General features: G+C 40.3%; 1 protein-coding gene across 7 annotated transcripts in view; it reads left to right on the top strand.

Annotated features, from left to right (window-relative positions):
- Positions 1-25,519, top strand: part of LRFN2 (leucine rich repeat and fibronectin type III domain containing 2) — a 216,638-nt gene that overhangs the window by 44,338 nt on the left and 146,781 nt on the right. Inside the window, exons 3-4 of one of the 7 annotated variants that reach the window (XM_035322009.1) lie at positions 21,415-21,617; positions 22,077-22,321. The exons of 2 other annotated variants lie outside the window; for them this stretch is intronic. The gene's annotated coding sequence lies outside the window, so the exon portion shown is untranslated. Of the gene's footprint in view, positions 1-20,544; positions 20,909-21,018; positions 21,618-22,076; positions 22,322-25,519 lie in introns of those variants that run through there. 4 more of the 7 variants (XM_035322008.1, XM_035322006.1, XM_035322011.1 and 1 more) reach the window with 4 other exon arrangements.

The following is a 25,519-nucleotide window of genomic DNA, read 5'->3' as shown; positions in this document are numbered from 1 at the left end:
GGGTGCCTTCTTGAAGTGAGATAGGTTCTTACTTCTAATAGTTTTACCAGAAGATTGTCCCAGATCATCACTCACATCTCCATTGGTTAAAAAACTTCTACGTTTCTTTTAAAATAAACCAAAGGCCACCTTATATCCCTTTGTTCTTGAATCAATATGGTCTTTTAACTTTTAGTGTCCTCTGTGTTTTCCATGTTTTTTTGTTTGTTTGTTTTGTTTTGTGTTTTTGTTTGTTTTGCTAAGAGGCATACAACACTAAATTGGTTGTTTTCTCTCATTCAGTCCTCACAGCTCCTTGTTGTTTTATCTTCATTGTAGAACAGAGGAGCTCAAATAAATACGGGGTGTTTTTTATGTGGGAATCAAAACAGGGAAAATGAAGGGTCATGTCTTAGTCATCTACATCCTGAACATTTATCACCTCATTTTTTCTTCACCTTGTTGTTTCTTTCTATACAACTAAAGATCCTCCACACACAATAGGTAATGTTCATACCTGTTCTTACTCTCCAGACAAAATAAAGCTGGACTAAATTTCTCTTGCCTTCAATTTTCTGTTTTCCTCCAATGACAATTGAGGAATTGCATTGGATTTACCTAGAAATTTGGCTATATCCATCCACTTGGACTTTCACGGTGTGGTTTTGGTTTTCTGCTGTATGTCCACCACAATGCTGGCATCAGTTGCTTCAGTGCTGCTATGTGCACCATCTGTTAAAACTGCTGTGGTAACTTTGTAAAAGTAGTGTATTTATTTCTTCCTTTTTGGGGGTGTTCCCACTGACCACCTTCCATGTTTTAAATTGCTTATTCTGGAGAGGTATACACCTCGCTTGATCTCATGTCTGTGTATAATCCTCTTCATTTTCTGTGTCCTACTCCTGTCAGAGTTAGGACCAGGCTTACTGCGGTGTTGTGGTTCTGCTTGTTGCAGGTTGGGGAGAGGGTAAAATACTAATGGGGGAACAAACCTTAGCTTCAACTCTTTAATGTGTTTTAGTCCTGATAGACCTGAAGCAGCTGTTAGACTAATCCAAACTGTGCCTTTGAGGCAAACTTCAGTGAACTACCCACCAGTGGTGAACTGGGATCTGCCCTGATTCTTCTACCTTGCCAACTTCTGCTGGATCCTCTGTTCACCCTGTTCTGGGAGATTAAAGCAGTGGTGGCACATTCACAGCTACAACAGTGGAGTTCCTCCTTGCTATGTAGTATTCCTGAGAATTCAACCCTAAATACTAATGATTTTAAGTTTGTTTGTTTGTTTATTTTATTTTTTTTTCCCTCCAGTAATATAATGCGACTGGTATCTAATGTTTATAGAAGGATGTGTATTTTCCATATTCTTCTAATGTTCCCATATAAGATCAGGACTTTTTATTCTTGCCTGCATGGAATAACTCAATAGAAGTCACACACACCAAGACCTACTGTTGTTTTTCTTCTCCAACTGACCATGAATATGTCCAGTTTGCCAAGATGGACTTCCTGCATGTCTGCAGGACTAGACCTTATATCAGGGAAAGTTGTCCTTCTTTCTGTACATAATTCACCCAGTAAGAAAGATTATTTCAATATTACCCCAAATCCTGAGTTTTTTTTTGTTTTGTGCATGGCATTTATTAGATAAGATACACTTACGGTCTTTTGAGTATAGATGGGAACCTAGGTCTCCTCTGAGAACTGGTTGAACTTGTATTTCCAATCCATCACTCTTTATTTCAGTGCGTCCAATTTCCTCGTGCAGAGTAAAATATTTTGATAGGAAGGGTTTAGTGCCCCTACCAGATTAGCCTGGAGGTGAGTGGTTAGTACATTGTTCTGACTCTGTGAAATAAATGGTTGCACCCTTGTAGTTCTGGAGAAATTTCTAATACACACGACATAGTCTAACAGGGTATTCAATAAAGAATACTGCTTCCTTCCCTTGAGAATATACTTTAAAATAATACAGTGATTTAAAACATTGTTAGAACGTCTGCTCTCTTTCTGAAAGAGGTGACTTAGGAATCTAGTTACCCAAATAAGGTTTCATGGCTGCAGATTCTCACCTGATTTAGAAACCCCTCTTCTCTTAGCAATTAGGCAACTACCTCCCATGTTTCTCCAGGGCCTTGTTGTTGTGGTTTAACCCGGTTGGCAGCTAAACACCACACAGCCGTTCGCTCACCCTCCCCCCTCCCTCTCTGGGATGGGGGAGAGAAACGGGAAAGTGAAGCCTGTGGGTTGAGATAAAGGCAGTTTATTAAGATAGAAAATAATAATGATAATAATAATAATATGTACAAACAAGTGATGCACAATGCAATTGATCACCACCCGCTGACCGATGCCCAGCCCAACCCCAAGCAGCCGGCCCCCCACCCCGGCTAGCCACCCCTATATATTGTTTAGCATGACGTCAGATGGTATGGAATACCCCTTTGGCCAGTTTGGGTCAGCTGTCCTGGGTTTGTCCCCTCCCAGCTTTTGCTGCACCCCCAGCCTGCCCGCTGGCAGGACAGAGTGAGGAGCTGAAAAGTCCTTGGCATAGTGTAAGCATTGCTCTGCAGCAATTAAAACATCAGCATGTTATCAGCACTCTTCTCATCCTAATCCAAAACATAGCACCCTACCAGCTACTAGGAGGGAAAAATAACTGTCCTAACTGAAACCAGGACACTTGCTCAGACCAGGATTTCCATAGATGTAATGACTCTTGTACATCCCTTTCTGTGGAGCCTTGTTCAGGATTTCAGACTACTATTTGGCAGGCAAATAGAAGGAATGAAAGATATGTGGAAGTTAGTCATTATAATACCAAGAAGCGTAACACCGAATTGTCCCTGTGGGTGTATTCTCTGTTGTATAGTTGGAACCAGTTACACACAGTGAGCACTGTCTTACACCTGTATTAGCCAGTCCCAGTTTCAGAAGCTTTGTTGTCATTTGTGTCTTCATTTGTATAATTTATTCCTGCTTTTTCACTTCCTTTTACAATATGTGCAGTAAATTTGGGCTGTTACTATGGATGTTGGGTGAAACCCAAAATGGTACCAAGGCCAAAGTAACAGGGAGGGAGGGTGGAGGGAAAAAAATAAAATAAAATAAAAGAATGAGAAATATTTATTCTTCCCCCTGCTAATTATTGTGCACATGAAGTCTCACCAGTTGACCTTGTGACTCCTCTAAAATTGCATTGCTTATTAATCTCCGTACCCTTCATCTTTTGTGAATCTTTCATTGTCATTTACCTTCCTTCTGATCATCTGCTTTGTGTGGCTTAATCCATCATGAAGGAGGTGAATGCCATGCAGAGAGAAGCACCCCCTGCTCTTTCCCTGAGTGCTCTCTCTAGTGACTCTACCAACTGTCCTTCCTGCTTTCCTGAATGTCACTTACAAGCACTCCTGGCACAGTGCAGCTAGGGACCTTTTCTGTTGCAGAAGATATTACCGTGGCTCTATATGATGTGAACAAATAGTGAGGTCTGTGAAGCAGAAATACTGCAAAGTTTGTATTTGTAAGTAACTTATTTAGAATGGCTGGAAACAAACGGTAACAGATTTTGTGTGTTGGGGTGGTGATTTATCATTTTGTGTGTGTAAATTATCTTGACCATCCTCTGCAAACAAAACTTTTCAAAGATTTCTTGCTATTTAGTGAACTTATTGGATTAGCCATTCACCTGAAGAGTAGGGAGTTTCCCTCAGTACTTCTTCCACTGTATCATCACAGAGAAAAAGTTATTCCCTCCCCCCAAATGTATTGCTGAGAAAACCTGCACATCCTCTTGAACAGATAATGCTCCCATGTGAAGATCCCCATAGGAAAAACTTGTGGGGATGGTAGAAATGCACTAAAACAAAGTGGTCCAACAGATACTAAGAACCACATTTTCTGTTACCTTAAGACAGCGAACCTCCAGTGACTTCACAGGAGATGTATTTGCTCATGTTAACACCTGATCTGCTACCTACCAGCTGGGTAGCTGCAAGACACTTGCAGAGACCTCCTGGGTTTTAGACACTTGCTCATTCCTACTCTTCTTTGGAGTTTATGAAAGAACTCTTTCTGACTTTTGTTTTATATATATATATCTTAATGTCTTGTTTTATGTTTTAATGTTTTGCTTGATTTAGAGTTCCTTTAAATTAGGCTGCTACACAGGCAGCATAAAAGCCAACTTTGTTTTGAATGGAATAAGGCAAGGTCAGATACTAACATAGAGGGGGCAGAATGACATCAGATATTGACCGTAAATGCAATAAATTAATGATTGTTTGTTGGCAGAAATACATAAATTGGGACTGAGGTCACTGCACAGATGCTAAAAGGAATATAATTTTTATTCAGAAATCTTCTTGATTGTGGGATAAACAATCAAATTTGCTTAACAGCGTGCAGGTTAGTTGCAGAAAATAAGGGTAAGATGTATCTATCAGCCTCTGCAACACAAAATGAGAAGTATAAGGTGTAAAGTTCCTTTGCATGAAACAGCAGGAAGGGACTGCAAATAGGGCCTGCAGATGACCCACCAATGTGAAGACAAGTCATCAAAAAGCCATTTGTGAAGACAAGTCATCAAAAAAAGGTGTTGCTCTTTTCCTGTCTGAATCAATCAGAAATCTTAATCATCTAATTGTTCAAGACTCGTGGTTTGTGTAATTTATTGCTTGTGACAGTTCACTGCTGAAGTGAGAAATGCCATGCTGCCAAAATGCCCCGCGGATGTGGTAATACCAGAGTCTCCGTGGTTTTTGCTCATGGGATCTGATTCCCTGTGGGACTGTTGTCCCATGAAGCATCATCAGATCTCCTTGTGGCTGAAGTGTTTTAGTTAATCATGGGTTGGGGGCAGAAGAGCATTGCTACTTTTCCCTCAGACACCTCCAAGACCAGCAAATAGCTCGCAATATTGTCCCAATTCACAAAGATTTATGTCAAAGTGCAGTATATCATATCATGGGCCATAAGTATAATTTTCTTTGATGAAAGGAATAGCTTTGTGTATTTGTTTGTCCTTTACAGAGTTTAAAGTGTAGGGTTTGTTTTTGATGGGTTGGTTTCTTCTGCACTGTCAGCTACCGGCTGCTTCAGAGGGCAATCATTCATTTTAGAACCATTCCTCCAAAGAAAATCCTACTCCTCCTGCAGGCTGGGCACAGCCACCTTGCATAATCTGTCTCTTTCAGTACCAACATATTTTTGAAGTAAGAATGGCTGCTTGGATGACAAAAGTGAAGGCTAGTGTTTAGGCAAACATTGTGAGTTTCTAGAAGAAATAGAGAAGCACTCGTTTTCACCATATTACTCACACTTTTTCTCAGAACTTTCACCTAGCACTCATTCTAGTTAAAACAAAGCATAGCTCCTTTAGTTGAAAATGCATTACAAATTCATGATTGCTTAATTTCTGCAGCATTTCTTTGCTACTGTTATCATATTTCATACACTATTCACTTTAATCTCTCAGCAGTCCCGTGGCTCATGTACAAGGAGTTTAACACACCTGATTTGCCATTACATAAATAGAAGCAGGGTTTTGGTGATTGAGGTCAAATATCTAATTCTGGTTAGGTTTCTGCATCTTGAGCAGATGTTTTTCATCACTCATCCATTTTTCTTTGCAATACAGAGATTTATTTTTCCTACTGAGGAGCTTTTCATAATACACGCACATATTCCATAAAGCAAAATAATAGCTTGCTCCTTGAGCACTGTGCACAAAAGATCCTTGTATTTGACAGTGCTATCTATGGGGATTGGCTGAATCAAGAGCCTGCAGAGGACCAGCTTCCAGTTAACATCTCGTCTCCCCCTTTGATGGGGCATTTTTAATGTTTCTCTCCACATGGACTACAGAACTTGCTCTCCTCAAGTGGTTCTTCCTCCCTTCTGTTGTTTTTTGTAAGTTTGTTTATTTGACTGTTTTAGCATTTCTAGCTCTATATTTCTAAGGCCTCCATCTGCCTGCTGGATTTAATTGACCCATCACCCAAGTTGTTTAGGGGAGAACAGGAGAAGGGAAATTGTACGATGGAAATATAAAAGAGTATTATCTGCTAAGCTCTCTTTCCCTAAGATATATCTTTTCTCCCCACATTTAAGATATCTTTCCTTATCCTTAAGGTTTCTGTTGTTTTCTTTTAGTAATTCAGATTGCATGTTTCTCTCCTGTTTTGATTTTCTTTGCTACCCATACAGGGCTTCAGCAGACGCATATGAGGTCACTGTTGTATTGCCAGTTTTCTCTGTAAGGGATTAGGTTATTAGTTTTTATTTTCCTCTACTTTTTGAAGCATCAAGCTGCATACTGCAAACTCCAGCCTTTTGAAGCCAAAAGGAGTACAATGCAGGGCAGAGCATCCCCAGCATCGCTTGTCCCTTTATAATGGAAAGTCAATTTCTTGAAGGCTGCTTGAAGGGTTTGGCTGCTTTTGGAAGCAAGCTTGAGCTTGATCTTAATTCAACTCAGGATTTTTTTACTGGTGATCTCAGTCCTAAAAGACTATTTAAAGCTACCCTGATGCCTTGAGCCAAACACTCACAACTGAATTTTAAAAAGCTTGTGGTCTCTCATCCTGGGCAGCCTTGTCACTGCTAAGATGAATTAAAATGAAATTGTCAGGCATTTTTCATGATATTTTAGATGGACTGTGGTACACTACATTGCTTGCATACTAGTGGCACATTTTGGTGGAGGTTGATGTCTCCCCGTTTTCCCCTCTCGCACAAATCTCCCCAGCTCTGGGTTGAATGGGGCTTGGACCCTGATGGGACAGGTGTGGATTCCACTTTTGTGCTCAAGACTACTCTTTGCAGCTTACGCTCACTGGTAGTGGTGTAGGCTCTTGGGGGCATCCTGGTGCCCTGTGCCACAGGCACGGACATCTACTAACAGTGGGTTCCCAGCTTGGTCCTGGTGCTGTGAGGTCCCATGCTGCTAACATGGTGTGATGAGGGCTGCAGAGCCCCGCCAGAACCTCTCCCTTCTGGAACACCCTTACTCCTGGCTGGGCTGCAGTACACCTAGCCTGGAGGTTTAGATATATGCTTTCCCATTAAATAGGTGGTGGGAGAGGCAAGGGTTATTAGCGTGTTTTCCACGCGGAGTGGGCAGTGCCGACATCCGTGCAGCCCAGCCGGGACGTGCAGCGCTGTGCTGGCCACCAGAGGGACCCCCCTCTGACCCATGAAGGCAACGCGAGCTCCCCTGATCACACCTTGGCGTAAGGTGTAAAGTGGGCCTGTTCCCTTTCTGTGGGGTGCAGGCAGTATTCGGGTAACTAAGGCTTAAGCTGTCAATTATTGCAGCACATACGTTCTCTGAGGAAGGGAAAAGATGGGCTGATGTTTTTCCTCCTTACTCTGACCTGGAGCTGGTCTGATGGTAACAAAAACCATTCTTTTTGGCACTCTCAGTTACTTCAATGTATAGAACATGCACTTTACCTGCTGCAGTGTTTAGCAACAGAGAAAGAGTAGACATATTCTTCTATCAATGTAATAGAGATATACCAGCAATGACCAATATATATATATACATATACATATATAAGGTGTAACAAAATGTATTCCCTAGATGCTACTAAACTTTACAGGTTCAGAAAATGTCATGAAAAACAGGCTTTAACTATAGCATCCTTTACTTTTTAAAATTTTGGAGAAAAGGAGGAGTAATACATTGCTGTTGTTGTCTTTTATCCTGGGGGAAAATATGTTTCAAATAAATTCTAGACCCTCCACAGACAGCATGTAAAATAATGTTAATTCACTTTATAAAATTGGTTAGATCGAGACACCATTGTATGTTGGTGAATTCCCTTTGAGATGTACCTTTCAAGCATGACGTGCATCCGTTTGCAAGCAGCTAGCACTGGGTCACTGATTCACTAAGCCATCCAGGATAGGCATAAGTAAATCACAGTAAGTGCACTGATTCTCTACAGGGAGATGAATTAGATCCTTAGGGAATCAATGGTTATTCCTTATATAACCCTGACCTAAGACACAGCTACAGCTCTCTACAGATATAGGTGGGCAGGCTTGTGAACAAAATCCAGATTTATTAGCCTCCTTATAATCATCTCCACAGGCAGAGGATGTACATTTGATCTAGCCTGCCCATCCTTCCCTACACCAGTATGTGTGCAGTTTTCTTGACAAAACGAACAGGATCTAGAAGTCAGCACATGGTGACCAGCTGCAAAGTTATTTCACAGAACCCTCCCTAACGCAGTGGCTTTATTAAGGTCTGTATCTCAGTTCTTTATAAAGGCAAGAAACCACATAGTGGAGATCACGAAGCCCTTCTTACCACTTCTTGCATCCTTTACAGGGCTGTTAATAGGGTTTTTGTAGATGTTGTCAGGTTGGTTCATACTCCCTAAACTCTCCTCCCTCTGTATGGGGCTTGCATTGCAGAATTGTGCCTGCTCTGCTGTGTTTGGTGCTTTACCAGAGTTTAAGGGGCTGAAGGTTAGCCATTTCGAACTTATTGTCTCATATTTGACTGTGCTTAGAAACTGGAGGCAGGGAGAACCTGTGTGCTCATCATATCTGGTGTGTGGGGATTCTCTATGGGATATTTATCAGCGTATCTTACAGGAGATCTCCAAATGGCTACTCCATGCCTATTTACCCTGTCAGATTTCAGACATCTGCTGCACCGTAGCACAGCCATCAGACAATTAAAGTGATAGTGATAAGCAACAGCAGCTTCCAAAGGGGGAATATGAGCTGAACAATGTTGTCTTTCCTGCATTTGATAAAGACCTTGTGTTAGGTTCTTTAGGAAATTTGGGCTTGCAAGAGCCTCCTGAATCTGACAACTTGACTCTGCAACCTGGACATCCAGCCTTCACCTGAATGTATCTTCCCTTTGAGACCATCTCCTCTAATATGGACAGTACATTCAGATTCAAACTTATTTGCTACTGGATTTCCTCCTTTTCTTTAAGATATCTTTGACAACTGCTTTATGAAACAGTGCCATAAGTGCAAAAGTCATGTGGCGTACATAGAACTGGTCAAGAATAGCACAGGGGAGAGCTCAACAAAGTTTTTTTTTGTTGTTGTTGTTGTTTTTGTTTTTAATTGCATGTGTATCATACTTTGTTTATATAAAAATTCCAAATCTACTACTGTCACAGATTTTCGTTGGAACTTCAGTCAGAATCTAGAGAGCACAAAAGATGTGACAAGAATTGCATGCATTTGTACACTTGCATTGGTGTTGTCACTTCTGATCAGAAACTCAGGTTACAGCTGGAGTTAATAGCCAAAGGGATGATACTGAATCTCAATCATTATGTGGTTATTGGCCTTTTTCAAGTTTTTTTCACTTCATTTACTTGACAATGCCCCACAAAATGCTGTTTCTACAGGTTGTCTTTGACCTCAATTTCAGTTTAATTACTTCCTACCAAAGAAACTTTGCTTGTTTATGCTCTGACCCTGGTTAATAAACACATAGGTTCTGGTTTTCTTAAATAATTTGCACAATTAGGTTTCTCTGCTGCTATCAATGATAGCAGTTTGTGTCCACAATGGGAAGTACTCAATAAGAAACATGGCACAGCTGCTGGAACTATGAGGTGAACTTTGGGGTGCTTGGTGTCTTGACTGTTTTCAGGGTTACTTTGAGGCTTGACATAGCACTGAATTAGAACTGGCAATTGTGCAATTCAATGAAATTTAATTTGGTCAAGTTAATTTATATAGCTTTGATTTTATACATCTTGTGACTTAATTCATCTTGAGAAAACAATAGTATAGTAGGAAATGTATACTAAGCTGATAACTTTCATATGAAAATCAGTAAAAGCAATATTTTTAAAAGAGGTCTGTTTTTAATAATAAACTCTATCTAGGAGAAAAATAAGGCTATTTTGAATTTTCAGTAAAATTTCATATTTAGGCAGCTTGAACATCCTTGAGAAGAGCCCCAGCCTCTGAAGTATTTTCACCCCTGATCAGTTTATTCTGTCTGGGTGGATATGAAAAACAAATAACCCAAGGGACAACTGTGTATTCAGTTCATTCTTACTTCTGCTTCAGATCTTGGTTTTGCATAGTTTTAAAAACCTGATCAGATGAAACCTTTAATTTCATGTCAAGGTTAAAAAGAAGTGAATGAGTTCAGGCTCAGGTTTGAATTTTATATTTGAATCGCCTCTCTTTCAGGCTGGAAGCCAGAAGGAAAAAGGTATCAAATCATTTAAAATAAGTTGGGGAGGTAGAGAGAGCAGCTGTTTCCTTTTCTGGAAAGCTTCTTACATCTATACCTGGGTTACCTTTGTAGTTAACTGTCTCAGTGCCCATACTGCATCTGAGGAAATCTGTACTCTGCATGAGGGTAGATAAATGAGATTCATAGTAAATGGGTTGGTTCCCTGAACTGCATCCTCAGAGACTGTCCTGCTGCATGAAAAGAACATACTTAGCAGTACATGAACCTATTTGGCTAAATTATTAAAACACACACCTCAGAGAGAAGGAAACGTACCAAAGAACAAAGTAGATGACCATCTTTACAGATGTGTTCAGTAAGGTCTGATCCCACTGAAATCCACTGAGGAAGATGCACTATGTTTCTGTATGATTCTAAGGGCTTTAGTCCATGAAATGTCAGTGGCTTGACAACTAAGATCAAATTTCCGTGGATATTTGCATGCCTGACAAGTGCTTAGTGCACTTTTTTGACTGGCCTTCTAGTTTGGCTTCTAGCTGTTACCGGCAGCAGTGGTAGTGAGATGCCTAGTTAATCATCCTTGCATGGATGTCCCCTTTACCCAGGAATAAAGCTGTTTGGTTTTCTGTTGAATAATTTCACCCTTGGTTTTCCTCAGCAAGACTCCAAGTACAACCTTGATGCATAAAGGTAAACACCTGCCACAACAGCCAAATTTCCAATGATGAGTGGCTGAATAGCCCAAGAAGTGCGTGAAAGTCTTAGTTAATCACAGTTTCACATTCTGTGACCGTGTTATGTGCCAGGTCATGGAATAGCTCTTACAGTTTGTTTTCTGGCCGGTGTCTTTCTGGATGCCATCTGTGGCTGAGCCACAGTCCTTATGTAAATGAGCAGACCTTGTACCCATCTGGGGTGGTTACTTGCCTCTATTCTCGTTCCTTTGTGTTTTCTCTGAGCAATAGCATTTTTTATCAAAAGGAATGCACTGCCAAAATGGAAACACACACATATATGTGTATTAATGCTCTTCTCTTGTGCCTGCATACATAAGAGAAAAACATTTGCACATATCATGAGAAATCAGAAATAATTTGGTGTTTTCACATCAAGATTCCCAACATGCATTCTCATTGGACATTCAGGAAAAAAAAAAAAAAAAAAAAAAAAAAGTGGTTTTATTGCCAAGAGGGGGCTTTTGCTTTTATTATTTTTGTGGGGGAAATTGTTTTGGATTCTATAAAATATGATCTTTGAACTAAAGATACTGTTTTGAAACCTTTGGCATAAATGAAATTAACAATTCAGTTTCATGGCTTTTCCCATTGCACAGATTATCTCCAGTTAGCTCCTGTGAAGCACGGAATTTTTGTTATGTTTATTTGTTCAGAAGCACCTGCTTCAGTTTTGAGGCACTCATGTTAATAGATTAGTACAAGATGGTGGGAAAGTGTCCAAAAATATTTGTTAATTTCACTGCACTGATACAAAATTTCCCACAAAATTGTTTGTCTTGCCTGGTGATGTGAAAGCCATTAGTCTATGCTTAAGTTGCTGTTCAGAACAAAAAGGTAGAAAATAGCCATAAATGCCTTCAGCCCCTGTTGTCTCCCTTCCCAGTTTCCTCTTTGGACCATATCTTTGGTCCATGTTTCTCTGTTTTGTTTGTTTGCTTTCTTTTTTCTTCTCCCTATGTTCAGTTAGGATCTACCACTTCCCCTTTTATTTTATTTTAATTTCTTTTTAGTGTTCATTTTTCCAACACAGATTCCCCTCCTTTACCCAGGATCTCTGGAAGACCTGATGTTACCTTTGTTTCCTCATTTTCCTCTACTGCAAACCAGGAATTTAATTATTCTCCTTGTGGCGGTTGCAAAGCAGGTCTGCAGCATGGAAAGAGTTAACACATTGGGGTATTTGTACTCCTGCTTCCTGAAGTACCCTCTCACTGTAGAATTCTCAGAGATGGTAGTGGAGAGCAAGTTAAAGCTGTTCCCCCTCTTTAGATATACTTCTGCACTGATGCAGCGTAAGAGCAGATGTGAGACTTAGAGATGAGGGTGCCTTCAAGCCCTCATCTGCCTTTCTTCTTAAAACAGGTTGGTGTCAGCTTAATGGCATCTTTTTGCAGCAGAAATAGGTGCTTCTCTAGCCGGCTCCTAGGCAGACATCTAGGTTAAAACAATACAAATTTTAATCCTAGAGATGTATTCTGAAGCCATGTTCTGTGTGAAATTTTCTTAACTAGAAGCCTAATCCAGCATCCATTCATTTAATGGGCAGTCTTAGGATAGCCGGACTTGGGCCACCTTTGGGACCTGGGGTCATCACACATCCTGCAGCGCTGCAAGCACTCTGCTGCAAAGGAGAACATTCAGACCAAAATGATGTCCAAAGGGCCCAATTGTCTTCTTAAGGATCCATTAATTTGTCTGTCTGAAATCCCATCTAGCTTTAGAACTCTGTAGAAGTAGAAGGATCTGTTCTGAATTTTGTTGGTCATCTTTGGAGTATCGTTGCCTCTGAAGGATCCCTAAGTCTCTGAGGCAGCTGTCGAGTTATTTCAGGCTTTACATGTATCTCTCGGTGTGTATGTACATATCATGTAATTTCACCTTTTCTTACACTTACAAGCTTTTTTGCTTGACTGTATTTCATCCTACAATACTCAGCCATACCTTCTATCCCGGTGTCCTCTACTTTTGTTATTTTCAACATCCTAATTGTTGTGAAAAAATTACTGTCTCCACAGTTCTTGATTCAGTGCTGCAGTACTTGTCAATATATTCTAAATAACCTATTTTGTCTCCGATCAAGTAGGCAATGATTTCCAGGTACAAGAGAAATACGTGGAAATATTTCAAGCTTCAGTTCTGATGGCCTCATGTTCGAGTCTATGTACAGAAAATGGGGCAGCTGTCAAAAAGAAAACAAGAATTGCTCATTCTAGTTAGTACACTTAAATGCCTGGCTTCTTAGAGATTTCTGTATCTCTTTCAGTATCATTTTACGTTTAAATTCCAGGAGTATTTATTTGGTCTGTAGTGCAACAACTTCCAAGCCCTGTTATATGTTTTTCCTATGCCTCTATATAACCACAAAGACTTTTTCCATCTCTCCCATAACAGAACTTGGATAAAGACACAGCAGTTGATCAGTAATGAAGTCCTTTTAAAAACTGTATTGTTACTTCTCTCCTGATCTAAAACTGAGTTTGCTATGAACAATGTCAGATAAAGGTGCAGTCTCCAGAGTTAGATCACATAGTAGCAGGGCAGGTATAATTTGAGGATGACCCAGTGAGCTGAAAAGAATGGCAGCACAAGAAATTCATTTAATTTGACATATTTGACATAAGAATATTTAACATTTTATAAGGAAATACAGAAATGTAATCAACCTTATTCACTCTAGTGCTCTAGGGAGTACAGACTGTCTTCCATGCGTTGTCACTGTGAACATAAGCGATTGAGGAAGCTGGGGAAGAGAAAAAGCTCATGCAAAGATTTCCTAATATCTATAGAACAAACCTACTGTAAAAATTGAATTGCCAAAGTAAAACTTCACGTGCTACAATACTGAGCTGCATCACACATACCTGGTAATAGATGCTCAAGTTTTTAATACATGGGGAATGTTTTCTGCTCTATATCTTTATTACTTTATTACTAGAAGCTCTCACTCTAAAATTCTTCTCCAGAGTCTCTGAGTAGAACAGCAGCAGAGCTGTGGCATGCTGAGATGCCTTGGACACCCAGGATCCCATGGAAGAAGCACAAGTCCCACTTCCTTTTGGAAACTGAGAAAACAAATGGCAGCACAATACATCACACAATATTCCATATTATGGTCATTCTTAATAGTAATCTGTCTTCATACCACACTTGAGATAAACAAAAAACTTCAGAAGTTGCTTTGTTTCCTGTTGCTCCTCACAGCTATGTGGTTCTTGCTGTTTCTCTTTCTAATTACAACTTAATTTTAGGTTATTTGTCTTAGGTCTTACATTCACTGGTGTTTTTAAGACTGCTGCCATTTTCTCTTTGACTCCTCGTGTAAGAAATTATGGACTCATTTCCTCCTTCCTTCTTTTCCTGCTTTGGAACCAAATATGAGCAGGGGCTGAGAGGACAATCCAAAGCACTTGTTATCCTGATGATGCTAATCATGCAGCACCACAAAATTTCCTCCTCCTGTCTTTGTATGTGTCCACCTGGGTTATGAACGGGAGCAGGATCCTTACACACCTTGTAGAGGCTACCAAGGCCTCAGGTAAGGGCCAGGAAGAAACTGATGAGCCCTCAGTATGAAATGTGGGAAGAAGACCATCTTCACCCTGATCTGGGGTCCAACTTAGCAGGACACACTGCCTTCTAGGGGTTGAAATTGTATCTGAACATTTCACACCCTTGAAGGTTTCTGTGTTTTCTACATGTATTATTGTTTCTTTTATTCTTTTCCACCCAAAATGATTTGTTGAAGTCATGTAAAGTTTGCTTTAGAAAGAAAAAGAACAAAACAAAACCACTTTTCCCATCATATTTATTCTTCACAAAGAAAAATATCACCTTGTATTGTTTCTTTGCCTTGCACACTGATAACCCTGTGATACAATCTTAACTCCTTTCAGAAGTCTGCCATGCTTCCCATTAAGTGCTTGCCCCCATCCTTGGCAAGCATAATAGCTTGCAGATAATTGTGACCACAGAAGCTTTCTAAGTGCTTTCTGACTGGTGTGAACAGTCCTTTCTTCCAACAATTTACAGTGCAGATTATTGAGGTTATTGATAGATTCATTCCAGTTTGCCACCTTCATACTATAATGTGGCAACTCTTAGCAAATACTGACTTTATTTACGGTAGAGGCACTAGTTTTGCTACAAAACGATGGTCTGGCCTAAGACTCTACCCTCTCCAGAGTACTTCTATACCAAATGGTAACCATTCCTTTCAAAGGCTGAAACATGCAATCTTGAAAGTATCAGGTGGGTGCCTGAGAGCTAGGAAGGCAAATGGTTTGTAAACAGCTTAAAGAGATGACCTTGTCCTAGATATGTGCTCTTGTCCACTCCATGTTAGAGTTCCTGTTCTTCTCACATGATTAATGTAAGACTGGTTTCACCACATTATCCCTGGATGTCAAATCCTGCCTAAGGTTTACCTGTCCCCAATCTCTCGTGATTCTCATCTCCTTGGAGGTTAAAAAACTCAAACAGCCTTCTCTCCCTCACAACTCTTTTCTTTAAGTAGCAATTACAAAGCAAACCAAGACCTCTATCATTTCACAGACCCATTTCAGTGCATCCAAAGTAAAGGTTCAACTGATTCAAACGTGGGGTTGGACAGGGAGTAGCTGCAGGAAGGCCCCACCCAGACAGAGAGCCAGACCTCCTTTACATTGCTGCTGATGCCTGTGGAATTGCAACAAAAGGATCACAGCATTCTCTCCAAACAGGAACCCCCTGCTGCATACCAAGGCCACATATCCTCTTTCAGTAGTGAAAAAGATTAGTGTCCCTTGTTGTGTGTGTCAAGAGTCAAAATATAAAATCGAGGCTCTTATCCACACTCCACTTGTGTCATGCCTTTATTGTACTGAGTGCGCAGGGAGCATCTGCTCCCAACCTGGGTTCTAGTGGCAGCTGAGAGCATTCTGTGGACAAAAAAGATGAAAGCCAAACGTTGCAAACCCACCAGGATGAGGTGCTGCTTTCTGATGGGCAGGCAGCAGAGTACCACTGCCTGCAGATGTACTCTGGAAGCTAATGCTGTACCTTCCATCAAATTACAAGCACTGGGGAAGCATTGGCAGCACAGTCTCTTTATTCTGATGAATGCTGTGCTGAAGCAGATGGCCACTAAACAAGAAGTTTGTTTGTTTATTTGTTGAGTAAATAGATTGCACTGGTCTCAAATAGCACTTTTTAGCACCCAGTGGAACAAATCCACTTATCTGGAAGAAACTTCAGCTATTCCTCATTTTGTGTTTTCTGATCAAGAGATACCAGCTATAATTCATAATTTTCACTCTAGACTTTTGATAAAATACCTGAATCTTCTGACTAACAAAATGAGGTGTGGACTTTTTTCACAATGACTGCAATTAAAAATTGGACTGACTTACAAAGGGAGAGGGGAATGAATGCTCCATCTTTTGAAATCTTTAAATCAAGAGACTGTCTTTAAAAAAGATATTTTCTATATCAGCCAATAGTATGAAGACTGATGCAAGAACCACAGAGAAGAATTCTATAACGGGCATTATGTGGAAGGGCAAATGAGATGGGCATTATGTGGAAGGGCAAATGAGATGGCCATGATGCTTTCTGGTCTTAACCTATCAGTGAAAGAGCATTAAATTTAACTCACTGAGCTGGACTTGTGATCATGTGAAATAGAAGTACAAGTATTTCCCTGCTTGTTAAGAGAGAACCTGGAAAGAACAGTAAACCTGGGGCAAAAATATACTATCCTTCTTTCAAAGCATCTTCAAAGTTACTTTGAATCCCCTTAAGGTTTACAAAAGTATCCTGGTTATTCCAGCTGAGGTGAACGTTTAAAATGGAATAGATAAATGAATGTGTAATTGATTCTTTGACCTGAAACGAATCTTGGCCTTTTTATTTTATTTATTTTATTTTTTTTTATTTTATTTTATTTTATTTTATTTTATTTTATTTTATTTTTTTGTTAAGCTCCAGGATGGACAAGTAAAAGTTATTGTGGAGTAACTGGCATATTTTAAAGAAGTTAATTTTCATAGTTCATATATGACATTGGTCTATACTGTTTATACCAGTACCTGACAACAAGGAGCTTCTGTGCTGCCTTTGTCTCACCAATAATCTCAAGAATCCAATTTATTCCACTGCACTGCGAATCAATGTCTGCTCTCTGTTGGATCTCTGAGTTTAAAAATTTGAGAATAGGATTTCCCCATGATAAGATGCAGGAAACAGAAATAAAACATATTCAGTTTGTCTGTTGGCTGAAGCTGCTTTTAAAAGCAGAGGGATGGGTGGGTGGAGGATGTGAAAAGGATATTTTGTACTGGCATATATGTGTGTAAACAGCCATTCAGTGATTTGTGAAGAGCTGAACTGAACAACACCCAAGAAACGTACGGTTTCTCCCCAGATCTCTGATGTTTGAAAGCTGGTAGGTTCAGATCCCAGTAACAGTTTTCAGCAGCAGGGTCACAGACCAAATGTTGGTGTTTTTTTAATCTGTCCTTCAATCAGTGTAAATGATTGGCAACCATTGGTTAAACAGTCATATGGACCAGTGCTGACTCCTTCAGTTTGGAAGGGCGTGGGCAGGAAGCAGAAATTTCTGGAGTCTATATGTACATGCTGCATTGTACTGTCAATCAGATGGCCAAAGGCTTTAACATATCGTCTGCCAGACTTGGACAGGAGAACGATGTCTGTAGCAGTTAAAGTTGTCCTGGACGTTGTAAAAGCACCTCAATTTCTTTTTGTCTTAATCCTAATTTAAGTTTTCCTTGGGTTCAGGTACTGTGTCTAACACTGTATGTTAAAGGAGAGAGAGCATGACCTCAGAGGTTCTGTGTCAAGCTGTTTCTTTTGGGTAGCTTCCAGTGTAAGTGGGAACTTGTATGAATGTAGTTGTAAGGCTTTATGAGATGTCTTCATATTTAAATTATCCACCCTGTTGGGGCACTGGAATTGGTACATCTCTGAAAGATTTTGCAGCTCAGCAATGCAGCAGTTTTAAAGGTTCAGTAAGCTCAGAGTCGTCTATGATCGTGGTCTCTCATGAATTTTCTAGATCTAAGACAGGAACAGGGCATTGAACCTTGACAGTTCTTTCCAGAGGTGAGTGTTGTGGGCCAGTAAGATTACCAACACCTAGACAGAGCAAGATTTCTTCTGTAGCTCTTTGGGTGGTGATGGGCTAGCCCTGGAGGTGGAAATGAGAGCAGATGCAGCCAAAGCAACTATGTTGGCTGACTGTGAACTAAGGAGGGATCAGAGAGAGGGAAGGCCTTAATGTAGGAGTGGAGTGGAAATAATTTCTTCCTTTCTTGGAGAACGACTAAGAAAGAAAGAGGTTAAATTCACTGAGAAGATCCATACTTGGGAGAGAAGAAATATTTATCTGGGATGGTTAGTGGAGAAAAGAAGCCAGAGGGTGAACCCCAGAGAACTCTGACTTTTGCCTAAAGGGCATCAAGGGGAGTTAAAGAACACACATTGCCTCGTGAAAGGTACTTTTGGGATATTTTTTGCTAGGGTTGTTTGATTTTTCCTTTGGGAATGAACACTGTCAAAATTGTAGTTGGTGAAAGATTTTTGGAAGATTTTTGGAGTGTTTTGATGGAGTTCATTGATTTCTGCCATTGCAAGCAATAATTTTCTTTCAAATCAGACTCTGAAACACTAGTCCCAAAGTCTATTATTAATTCCTGATGTCATTAAGAAATGTCTTGTCTGTCTGTGAAGTACTGACATCTATTTTATAAGGCACTGACATGATTGGAGCTTCTATTAGATTTTCTAGCCAAAATGCCTGACCCAGGATTCCCAGGAGCTAGGATTAAAGTTAACTTCCCAAGTTCATATTTTAGTAATCCAGAAAATGATGTATTTTTTTCAGCATTCTTACTGTCAAGTGCAGAAGTTACTTGCTTCTCAACTCTTTTAAACAGGTCACGTATTTTAGTGCCCAATAAGGTTACCTACTATTGTAACCCTTAGCCTTCCTCCCAGGAAAAGCCCTACAGCCCTCTTCCCTGTAAAGTCAAGAAAAATGGGATATGCTGCAAAATAGACAGGTGATTGCTCTGTCTGTAGTCCTTCCTCCTCTGTTTTACCATGGTGTGGCTCCCTTACATGCAACTTCTGCAGTCTTCACCTTAGTGTACAGGGAGTCACCCAAGGACACAGCAGGCAGAGAGCAAGGAAGCAGGACTGGTTACAGTAAGCAATATGAAGTTTGCAGCACAGTCTTTTTCATGAACCCCTCCAAAATAAAGGTATGTTTTGTTCTATGCAGTCTTAAGTATATCTTCAGAGTTTTCAATAGAGTCTTCTTTGACTTTCTAGAAGCCAGTTTTGATACCTACACATGAGCTAAGTGATCTGGTTCTCCTAGCTGCACTGAATATTCTCTTGAAATATATTTGGTGTTTCCAGAAGGAGTAAGGAGTAAGTGAGGACAGTAGCCAGGGTAGACTAGTCTATAAAGACAAACTTCTCACTGTTCAGACTGAAATACTACAGCTCTTTCTGAATTCATATCATTTTTTTCTCTTTTTTTCTTCCTTTTCCTTTTCCTTTTCCTTTTCCTTTTCTTTTTCCTTTTCCTTTTCTTCACACTGAGATATTTACAAAGCATCCAATTTTACTCTTTAGGTCAGGGGTATTCAAAGAGGGGTGTACTTTATGCCAGCCACAAAGGACCTCAGAATCATGCCTTCTGTTTTCATTCTGGATGTGCAGAGGCAGACTGTCCCCTGCTCATGCTTCAGTGCATTAACTAATCTTTAAAGAAGAGGGATTAAGGAGAAGCTTTGTCCATTAACAGGTTAGCTCTGTCTGTCTAGCTCTGGCTGCATGAGTTTGTCCAGGTTTCTCGGAGGTGTGTTACCAATCACTGTCCAGAAGCAGGTCACTGAACTAAATGGACCAAAGGTGTGAACCAGGTTCACAATTTCCAAATAAATTTCCTGCAAAGTTGTACTTCTTTTTTGGTTTTTGATTCCTTCCAAAGGCTTTACGAATTGGTCTGTTTATTGGTGTACTGATACTGGTGTTTGGTAAATTGAATTTGTTTTTTTTTTTTTTTTTTTTTTTTTTTTCTTTGCCTACTCTTGTTTAGTCAGTGCTCATTTAGGATCCTCTTCAGTTAAGGGAGGCAGAGAAAAATGTACGTGTCTTTGTGTCTAGAGGGCTGGAGAGAGGAATTATCAGTAAATGGGAAAGGCTGATCAAACCTCCTGAGTTCTTTTATCTCAATTCTGGTTTTATTTAGACCTTCCAGTATCATTCGGTACAAAGGGAAATCTACTCCTCACCACAAACAAAAGGAATAATAGTATTTAACATAGAATAAAATTGTACATGCTCTTCTCTGTCATTTAAGTTACTAAAATATAGCAAGGGATAATTCTTCTAATACTGAATAGGATGAATGGATTGATAGGGTTACTTTATTTGTCTACTGCTCCCTATACAGATACAGCTCTATACGATTCCCTATATAACACTTTTGGCATCAGCACCACCTGAGAGCTCTTTGCAGCTGCAGCCTGTGCATTTTGCAGTAAAATTCTCTCCTCTTCTCTTTTCCCACAGCTTCCCCCGCCCCCAGAGAACTGACACGCTTTCCACTGACAAATGTTGAGTGTAGCTCCTGAGGATTTAGCGTGTCAGGCTGTGTCTACACAGCTTAGGTTTCTATTATTACGCAATGGCTTAGGAGGCAGTGCTTTGCCACATAATTACAGAGCCAATCTGTATTAGGACCAGGAGTTTGGATGCCTCTTTCCCAGCCAACTATTTGTCTCCCACCCACTCAAGCCTCCTCCCTGATATTCTTACTTGTTTAATAGCTTCTTTTGGTACCCTTCTTTCTTCTGCTTCCTGATTTTCTTCCCTTTCCTACACCGCATATTTGTTTATTTCAGAAGTGAGGGGTCTGACAGAGTTGTGCCTGCCCGGATTCGTATACAGCACTAAGCACTTGCTGTATGTTGCATCGTCAGAAGAGGTAAGAAGAAATTCCTGAAGCTGCCTGCTAGTTCTTTCCTGTTTTCTCTCTCTCTCTCCTTTTTTTTTTTTTTTTTTTTTTTTTTTTTGTGCGTGCACATTGCTTGTCTTACAAGCCGTGCAGGCTCTGCCATCTAGAGCACTTTGTGAGATCACTCCAGTTTGCTGTTTTTCCTTTTTTCCATCTCTGCGTGAGTGTGTGCGTGTTTCTCCCTGTCTCTCCTCTCCCCCTCACCGTACAACTCGACCCCCCTCCCCAACACACACTCACATACACGGAAGCTGGGCTTGCTAGTATGAACTTGAAGACTTGCAGTACCAAAATGCATGTGTTACCTTGGGATGCACTAAGATCAGGATGCTTGAAAAGTGTGCAGGCTGCTTAGTCCTCCAGGACTGTTTTTTTTCAAACCAAACAGGAAAAGAACAAGTTATTCACTTTTAATTTTTTCCTCTTTCCTTCTTTCTTATTTCCCTTTTTTTGTGCTTTGGATATTACTGAATAAGGAGTCTCAGGGATTCACACACTTGGACTTTACTTGGCTGCATCTGCCAAACAATCTAGTCTGCATTTTGGTTAGCTGGAGACCAACCAGGATTTTTCTGATTATATCTTCTTCTGAAAAAAAGGATGCATGACATAGAAAGAAGGTCTAAGTGCCTGTCTGAGACTATTTTACCAAACCTGGGATAAATGTTACTTCTCAAAGGTAAGTATTATTTTCTTCTTATGTGTGTATATAAACTACATAGCTGTAATAAAAACTATAGATACACACACAGAACATTTCTGTATAGTTAACTCCCTGATTGCAAGAAAATATGTTGCTATGCATTTTAAAAGCATTGGAGAAATGTAAAACTTTACCTTGCTGTTAATGTTAGCCTTGTTAAGAATGTTCCTGTAGAGACATGAATCTCAGTTCAGCTTCTGCTTCTGTCTTGACGTGAAAAGGCAGTTCAAAAAGAATATTTTTTTAAGTGCCAATAGTGATTTTTTTTTCATTACAGTGTTGAAACAATGATGGAAAGACCTTTGAAAGAAAGGATAATAGTTTGTTTTCTAATACAGGAAAACCTGGGAGATGGGAGAAAGCTGCAAAAGTTATTTCAGCTTTCTGTTGGAATTTGTACAGCCAGTAAAGCTAAGCAAGAACTTTGCTGGACAGGTCAACTCTGCTGTATATAAAAACATGCAGTAGAAGTGTGAGGACCTTGTCAAATGTCATCTGAAGAAATGGAAGGCACTAAAAAAGCTAGGGAAGGGAAGGGAGTGAGGGGGATGGAGGGGCAGAAGGCAGCCACTTCTGTGCTCACTGTCACAGAGGCTGGTATTTTTGGTAAGGTGATGACACTGATGATGGACATCCAAAATTGGCAAGATGGACATGCGGGTGATGGAGTACACAAACAGGTATATGCTATGTCATGTCTGTCTGACGTCATCAGACATATAGGCTCTCTGCACTGAGAATTTGGGTGGGGGGAAGCATTTAAATGGCACCACAGGACAAGAAGTAGCAAAATTGAACCTGAGTCTCTCCCTGACTTGCGTGGACACATGCACACCTTGGCATTCGAGAACAAGTGCATGACTGAATAAAAGAGTAGAAATAAGTGATTAAGTCAACAAGTCCCAGTATGATGGATTAGTTAACTGGAAATGTGTAGTGGTCAGTTATGGTAATGTATGCAAGGAAGGTATCTTAAACTGAGTAACTCTTTCCTACCCAAAGGAGACAAATAGCATTGATTTAAAGAAAGATTATTTTGTTGTGTGTATATATATATATATATATATTTTCCAGGGATTATCTAGTGTGTTGTTGTTGTTGTACTTTTTTAAAAAAAAAATATTTTTAGGGCAGTATCATGGCAATATTTAGAGTGGGGTTTATTTTACATATTCCATCTTTAGGAATAATAGGGCAGAATAACGCTTCTGATGAGAAGAGAGACTTTGAAAGGCAAAGAGTAAACATTACTTAAGTTTAATAAAGTCACAAATTATTAAATTGACACCTCTTAACTTTATTATAGAATGCTCACTGGATAAACCCAGCAGATGCCACACAATTGTCACTGGTATTTTCTGTTCCTCAGGAAGGAGGAAATGCTGTCTTGCAGGGCATCATTTTTCTATTGAAGCCTGCCTTGGACATCCTCTGTATACAGAGGATGTGCTTAAGCAAATTCAAGCCTGTGGTGAGAGGAAGAGAGACAGCTAATTACTTTTACTCTTGCTGTATTTCAGGCTGGTTAGGGCTTCATTGTTCACAGCTTGCCCTGGGTTGGTGGTTAGTTTGCATTGCCTACAGATTGCCACTTGAGCACAACAGAGTGCTTTTGGTGTGCACTGTTCATCGCTGCCTTGTCGCAGCAATGCAAAGCAAAGCTCCAGACCTTCCCTTAAATTGCTGCTAATTTTCAGGGAGGGAGGGGATGCCATCAAAAATAAACAACAGTACGAGGGGACAGAGAGAACTCATGTTCAACCAAGTCTTTTTTTTTTTTTTTTTTTTTTTTTTTTAGGAATGAATTGCAGCAAAGACCTCTACCGTCTCACTCTCTGAGTCTAAGAGGCAGTGTCTGTCCCCTCCTCTCTCTGTCACAGCTCTGCTATCTTTTGGGCTAATCTGTTCCTGGCATCCCCCAATGTCTGGTTGTGCGGGGCACTGGCACAGGGACAAGCAGGCAGCTCTGGGTGCACTGTGCAGAGAGAGAAACATGACCTGTGCCCAATAGGCACCATTTGCTGCTGCCCCCTCTGCCCCATGCCACTCCTTACAGCATTAGTACTCCTTGTTTAAATTTGCATTTGGAACATGATTGCCGATTTTTCCCAATGGGAATGCCAAATGGCACACATAGCCTTGCCCCGGCAGCCTCTGCCTGCCTGCTGCGCAGCTGGACCCCAGCTGACAGCTCCCTGCCAGTCCCTGTCAAAGTGCTACCATTCCCTCTCTTTGCAGGGGACTCTCCGACCACTGACTGAACCTTGAAATGCGATCGTGTTAGATTCATCTGATTGTTTCATTGTATTTTGTTTTTATTATTATTATTTTTCTCCCTGTGGGGGCTGTTTCAAAATTATCAAAGTTTAACTGGTAGTAGTCAAAGGTGGGAATATACTTCAGGTGACTTAAATTTAATTTGACTGCTTGGGGAGGGGTTGCAGCCTGACAACTCTCATAGCTGTGTTTGCTTTCCACCCGTATGGAGGGAAGGGAGGAGGTGGTGGCAGTGCCTGCTTACCACCACACCCAGGCAAATATCCCTTTTTGAATTGCTAAAACATTGCAGCCTTGACGTACAGCCTTGATCATCTGTAGGAGCAAAAGGGTAGTTCCAAGTTTGCACTCAAGTCTTCTTTCTGGCCTGAGCATTCAGCCATGCTTGCTTTTGGGTTCATGGTGGTATACTGTCATATGTTTAATTTTATGGAGAGAGTGACTGTCCTCTAGGTGCTGGACTGAAAAACAGTAACGGTATTTGTGAAAGGTATAAAGAAGCCATCCATGGTTCCTTCCAGCTAGTCCTGATTGCCATGAAATCCATTACCCAACACCAAATGGGTCATTACTTTTTCCCTTATTTCTCCTATTTACCTTAACCAGTTATCCACTTGGTTATCCATGTCTCCTAATACTGTGACTAGGGATGTCAGGGAAATGCTGGGATTTACTCTAGCAGTGTTCAGCTGTGCACTTACTAAATAGCTTCCAACCATCAGTGGAACTTGTGACAACAGGTGGGGTAGTATCCAGGTGTGATGCACCCAGCGTGATAAAGCACCTCAGCAAAGGGCCTGCTGCCACTTTACTACCCAGCCCACCTCCACACAGGGTGCACAGGAGGGAGGGGAACTGGTAAGCGGTACTTCTGCTTCTAGGAACTCAAATTACCTTCTCTGTGGGAGGCTGCCAAAATTTCACAAGAAATTAACAGATGTAAACATGTCATTAAAAGGCGCACAGTAATGCTTTGTGGAAAACTGGGAAAAGGGCATGTCATTTATAAGTTTTTCTGGTTCCCTAGGAGCAGCAATTGTCTCCACACTTTGGAATATTTGTATGACAGTGTTTCCGATTTTTCTTTCTTCCTGTCATTTTCTCTGTCCTGCCCATGATCTAGGTCTCTGATGACACCCTCATCTTCATAAAATAACATTTGTGACAAATTCAGGATGCCAACTTCAGAATATGAAATGAGCAGTAGCAGCAGCAAGTGAAATTCTCAGAAGTCAGAAAATATAATTTTAATTTAAAAATGCTGATTTGAAAGCTTGGGGGAAAAGGAAGAGATATGCTGTTAGGTTCTGGTCCTATGCAGAATCCTTGTTGACCCAGATAGAAGAGAGCTGAGTGGGATTTTTTAAGTGAAAAAATGCTCATTAAAATATCGATTTATCAGAATGAGATATGTTTGGAAAATGGTCAGGTTTATGAATTCCCTGGTTGAAAATAAATAAATAAATAAATAAAAAACCACCGGTAGGTAGAAAATTGTCAGAACACCCCATCTTACTTTTTATGGAAGAGAAATTGAATAATTTCTTTCTAGTTTGTTCATTTTGTATCAAAACAAAACAATTCATACAAAACCTAATCTT

Source organism: Oxyura jamaicensis, chromosome 3 (genome assembly GCF_011077185.1).
Source record: "Oxyura jamaicensis isolate SHBP4307 breed ruddy duck chromosome 3, BPBGC_Ojam_1.0, whole genome shotgun sequence".
NCBI classification, from domain to species: Eukaryota; Metazoa; Chordata; class Aves; order Anseriformes; family Anatidae; genus Oxyura; species Oxyura jamaicensis.
The sequence above is the reverse complement of the archived record's forward strand: the minus strand, read 5'-3'. Positions and strand labels throughout refer to the sequence as shown.